The sequence below is a fragment of the Hyperolius riggenbachi genome, chromosome 3, assembly GCF_040937935.1.
Source record: "Hyperolius riggenbachi isolate aHypRig1 chromosome 3, aHypRig1.pri, whole genome shotgun sequence".
In the NCBI taxonomy this organism is placed as follows: domain Eukaryota; kingdom Metazoa; phylum Chordata; class Amphibia; order Anura; family Hyperoliidae; genus Hyperolius; species Hyperolius riggenbachi.
Window position 1 is genome coordinate 47065747 of NC_090648.1, and position 6000 is coordinate 47071746.

Consider the following 6000-nt stretch of genomic DNA (forward strand, 5'->3'; position numbering starts at 1 on the left):
CTGTCTGGTGTTTGCTCAATCAATACATACGTGTCTAAACGAAGTGCGAGATTGTAGTGGACCTATGTTAACCCTTATATTTAAAACTGTGATTTGAGCATACATTTTGTTGCAATCTGGAACTGCAATGTATGTGTCAGTTGTGATCATTAATATATAGCATTACTATCATTTAGTATTTATATAGTGCCGACATCTTCTGCAGCGCTGTACAGAGTATATTGTCTTGTCACTTAAAGGACCACTATTGCAAAATGTTAATACGTGTAAACACATACAAATAAAAAATACATTTCTCCCAGAGTAAAATGTGCTGTAAATGACTTTTCTCACATGTCGCTGTCACTTACAGTACGTAGTAGAAATCTGACTTTACCAACAGGGTTTGGACTAGCCTATCTCCTCATGGGGGTTTCTCCATTTTTTAAGTATTTTCAAAAGCATTTAGTGAATGGCAGTTGCTCCATCCAACTGCCCAAAAAGTGTGCAGAGGACAGGGAGGCTGGCTAGCGTATTAGTATAAATCCTTTGCAGGAAGTGTCTTTATAAAGAATGAAGGCCATGCTGAGAATCCCCCATGAGGAGATGAGCTGGTCTACTACTCTACTACTTTATTTCTACGCGTACGTTAAAAAGGGGCGCTGGGAAAAAAGGGCGCGGGGTTTTTAACGATAAGCATGGATAACGTTTAAAAATGTATTGTACTGTATTTCGTTTAAAATTAATGTTTTTTAAAGTTATAAATCATTAAATAATGTGCATTAAATCGCAATTGTAAAAACGTTAATCTTTCGTTTAAATACTGAAACGTATAATAACGTTAAAAAAAAAATAATTACTAAGTAACCCTCCCTGTACCTACCCCTAACCCCTAGACCCCCCTGTTGATGCCTAAACCTAAGACCCCCCCTGTTGGTGCCTAAGTAACCCTCCCTGTACCTACCCCTAACCCCTAGACCCCCCTGTTAGTGCCTAAACCTAAGACCCCCCTGTTGGTGCCTAAACCTAAGACCCCCCTGTTGGTGCCTAAACCTAAGACCCCCCTGTTAGTGCCTAAACCTAAGACCCCCCTGTTGGTGCCTAAACCTAAGACCCCCCTGTTGGTGCCTAAACCTAAGACCCCCCTGTTGGTGCCTAAACCTAAGACCCCCCTGTTGGTGCCTAAACCTAAGACCCCCCTGTTGGTGCCTAAACCTAAGACCCCCCTTTTGGTGCCTAAACCTAAGACCCCCTGTTGGTGCCTAAACCTAAGACCCCCCCTGTTGGTGCCTAAACCTAAGACCCCCCTGTTGGTGCCTAAACCTAAGACCCCCCTGTTGGTGCCTAAACCTAAGACCCCCCTTTTGGTGCCTAAACCTAAGACCCCCTGTTGGTGCCTAAACCTAAGACCCCCCCTGTTGGTGCCTAAACCTAAGACTCCCCTGTTGGTGCCTAAACCTAAGACCCCCCCTGTTGGTGCCTAAACCTAAGACCCCCCTGTTGGTGCCTAAACCTAAGACCCCCCTGTTGGTTTTTTCGTTTAAGAATAATGTAAAAAAAAAAATGTACTGTTTTTCGTTTAAAAATAATGTTTGAAAAAAAATATTGTACTGTTTTTCGTTTAAAAATAATATTTAAAAATGTATAAATCATTAAATAATGTGTAATCATGAGAAGCAGTAATAAAACATTAAGTCTCCGGGCGCCGCTTTTAAAACGTTATTTTTCACCGGCGCCCTTTTTTCCTATCGGGCGCCCATTAAACGATATTTATTATAGGAGTGAATGGCGGCGCCCGATTTGTCCACCTGCCTCATGCGCCCAAATTTACTGTTTCCTATTTCTACTACCTGCTGTAAGTGACAGCAACATAGGAGAAAAGTAATGTATGGCTCATTTTACTCTGGAAGAAAAATACTTCTTATTAGTTTGTGTTTACATGTATTTTAAATTTTACAATTTTTTTCACGATAGTAGCCATTTAACTGTCCCTCTGAGGGCCTCACAATCTAATCCCTACCATAGTCCTATGTCTATGTATGTGTCGTATAGTGTATGTATTGTAGTCGAGGGCCAATTTGGAGGGAAGCATGTTTTTGGTATGTGGAAGGAAACCCGAGTACCCAGAGGAAACCCAAGCACCCATGCAGATAGTGCCCTGGTTGGGATTTGAACCAGGGACCCAGCACTGCAAGGTGACAGTACTAACCGCTACGCAGTGCTGTAGAATCTAGAATTCTAGATGACTAATTTTGTATGAGTTTATGTATTTCGTGTTCTGTTATTGTATGCACAGACTGGAAACTGCGCACTGGGGTTTCTGATGTTATCGTCACAAAAGAACTTTGAATATCATATCAGGAGTTCAAAGTTATTGTAGGCGGAACTTTTTTACGTCTTTACAGCAGTTTTATCAGCTCTCCGTATATTTCATTTGGAGCTAATTGCAATCACTTTCTGACGTCTGATTAGCAAATAGGTCTTCATATTATCAGATAAATTACTTTTAGTTGTTAAATAATTTCTTGAGCAAACATGCTTGACCCAGCATCTCATTTTCTGTGTGCTAATCACTGCACATACATACGTAGTTGTTGCACTTAAAGGATACCAGAGCCCTAACCATAATATGAAAAGATCTGGTAAGCTGTCAGGAGGGTGTGAGCCCGCTCTTACCGCTACCTTGTTTGTAACGTGTGTGCCGCCACCATTCCCCCGTTCTAGACCCCGTTAGCGGCTCCCAATCCCAGCATCCACTATGGAGATACTGTGTTGCATATGTGCAGTATTTCTTTCCCTCTCCCCCTCATTGCCATATGGGTGTGTCTAGCAATGATGTATCTGCGGGCACATGGGAGAAGGAACGAAATACTGCGCATGCGCGGCACAGTATCTTCATAGTGGATGCTGGTGTCGGGAGCTGCTAACGGGGTCTAGAACGGGGGAACGGAGGTGGCACACATTCTGCTGCTGAGGCGGGGGTGTCTGGCGGCGGGTTTGCCGGAGGATGGAATTTGCTGCACTTCCCCTGACCCTGCTGTGGGGTGGCACCATCCACTGGATTGCTGCTGTACCCGATGTTGCTGTCACATCCTCACCCCCTTCCACCAAACTGACCCAGTGTGTGGTGAAGGACAGATAGCGGCCTGTCCTGAACCAGCTGCTCCATTAGTCCATGTTCACATGGACCCACTCACCCACCGCATGATCCAGCCCACATACGTTCCACATTGGCCATCGCAAAGTGGTGCAGTGCTGGGATAGCCGTGCATGCAAAGTAGTGCCGGCTGGGGATTGGCCAATCCGGCGCTGTGCACTGCAGGAGCGCACACATCTGGCCCCCCTCCTGCACAAACGAGTATGGGAGGAGCTGGGAGGACATGGCCTGTGCAAGCAAGCCGTTCAGCTGGCGGATGCGACGGCTGCCAGGAGGCTGAGCACTGACCAGGAAGGACTCGCTTAGCAGGGTCTGGTGGCATTTTTGGCTTGCACGGGAAGCAGAGGAAGGAGCAGAGGAGACCACTGAGGACTGACTGCCTGAACAGGCCTCAGTGTCAGCAGGAGTGGCAGAGGGGGTTGTGGTGCTCTGAGTCTGACCACTGCCAGCACCACCTTCCTACCCTTGCCAGCACCACCTTCCTTCAGCCTCTTGAACTCCTCATGCTCAACAAAATGTTTTTTGGACAGATGAGTGATGAAGCTGGGGTATGGTGCTCTGACCACTGCAAGGGCCAGCGCCAGCTTCCTTTAGTCTCTTGAATGCCTCATGATCATGTTTGTGCTTTTTGGCCAGATGGTTGATGAAGCTGGAGGTGCTATAGTTGGAGGGGTTACAACCTCTGCTCAGCTTCACATGGCACACATTGCATGTGGCAAACTTGCTGTCCACTGTGGGCAGAGTAAAGAACTGCCAGATTGGGGATAAAAATTTGCCCTTACGCCCTGAATGGGATGCTGCTGCTTTTCTCCCTGTGATGGTTGCGGCCTGGGGTTAAGTGGTGCAGCTGGGGGTAATGGCAGAAGATGAAGCAGCAGGCTGTGGGTCCCGCATTCCACGCCCACTGCTGCTCCTGCCAATGTCTGCGATGCTGATCCTCCGTGCCAGACCCACCGATGCATCCTTCTCCTCAGACTCAGAGCTAACATCCCCCTCCTGTGGATGGTAGTCACGGTCCATCATCTCGTCATCATCATCATCATCATCACACTCCCCCTCCTCAAACAACTGCTGGGATGATGACCCCCCCCAAACTCCTCTTCTGCTGACACGTCATGCAAGGACCCCCCCCCAACAACCACCGTCAGCATCTGTGACTCATCCACATAGCCCATTGCGCCCCGAATATCCTCAAACTCACTGGTAACAGCCCTGATTGCGCTTATGGTTCCTGGAGTAAAGAGCGCGCTCACTGAGGGTAGGCTGCCCACTGGGGTCGACATGATGACCGACGAGTCCCCAGGCCCTGCTGGGCAGCTGCTGCTGCTCCTGCGAACAGAAGTGGTGGTGGGGGTGGAGGTCTCTCTTGTAGAGCTGGATCACAGCTCGGCATCTGTCTCCTTCAATTTACGCCACGGACCCTGCTGGAAAATGGCCACTACACGCTGCTGTGCCTCTGCAGCGTGACTACCCCTAACAGCTGGACAGCCAGTGGCTAGTGGCGGAATGGACACTGATGCGGCAGAACAGCTGACGGTGGCCGCAATGTTGCTTCCCTCTCCTCTTGGCCTTGCTGCCCCTCTCCCGGCTGCCAGTGCCAGTAGACATAGTACAACTTATATGTCACCAGATGACGTGGGGTACTTGTACTTTATTAAAATCGGGCTTGGACTATCAATAAAAACAGCACGGAGTGACAGACAGCAGAGTAGAAGACAGTGCACACTTACTGTCTATCTGTCACACTGACACTGCTCAGCACAGCAGCACTGCAGTAATCTGTAGTAAGCTAACACAGTACTACTCTAACAACTAACTAGCACTGCTGTACTAACTACACAATAACACAGCACCGTATATACTCGCATATAAGCCGACCCGCATATAAGCCGACCCCCCAACTTTTCCCTGAAAAAACAGGGAAAAATGATTGACCCCCATATAAGCCGGGGGTAGGAAATGCTGGATTGGTGCAGCCCCCCAGTGTGTCCCAATATAGCTAGTATAGTGCCCAGTATAGGTAGGTAGTGTCCAGTATAGCTAGTATAGTGCCCAGTATAGCTAGTAAAGTGCCCAGTATAGCTAGTAAAGTGCCCAGTATAGCCAGTATAGTGCCCAGTATAGGTAGGTAGTGCCTCAGTTTAGCTAGTATAGTGCCCAGTTTAGCTAGTATAGTGCCCCAGTATGGCTAGTAAAGTGCCCAGTTTAGTTAGTATAGTGCCCAGTTTAGCCAGTATAGTGCCCAGTTTAGCTAGTATAGTGCCCAGTTTAGCTAGTATAGTGCCCAGTTTAGCTAGTATAGTGCCCAGTTTAGCCAGTATAGTGCCCAGTTTAGCCAGTATAGCTAGTATAGTGCCCCAGTTTAGCTAGTAAAGTGCCCAGTTTAGCCAGTATAGTGCCCAGTTTAGCTAGTATAGTGCCCAGTTTAGCCAGTATAGTGCCCAGTTTAGCTAGTATAGTGCCCCAGTATGGCTAGTAAAGTGCCCAGTTTAGCCAGTATAGTGCCCAGTTTAGCCAGTATAGTGCCCAGTTTAGCCAGTATAGTGCCCCAGTATGGCTAGTAAAGTGCCCAGTTTAGCCAGTATAGTGCCCAGTTTAGCCAGTATAGTGCCCAGTTTAGCTAGTATAGTGCCCAGTTTAGCCAGTATAGTGCCCAGTTTAGCCAGTATAGTGCCCAGTTTAGCTAGCATAGTGCCCAGTTTAGCTAGTATAGTGCCCAGTTTAGCGAGTATAGTGCCCAGCATAGGTGGGTAGTGCTCCCCCCCCCCCCCGCTCCCCCCGCGGCCGCCGCTGCTATTTTACCTTCTTAGACAGCGGCCACTTCCTAATCCGCGTTCCTCTTCTTTCTCAGAGTGTCAGTGTAT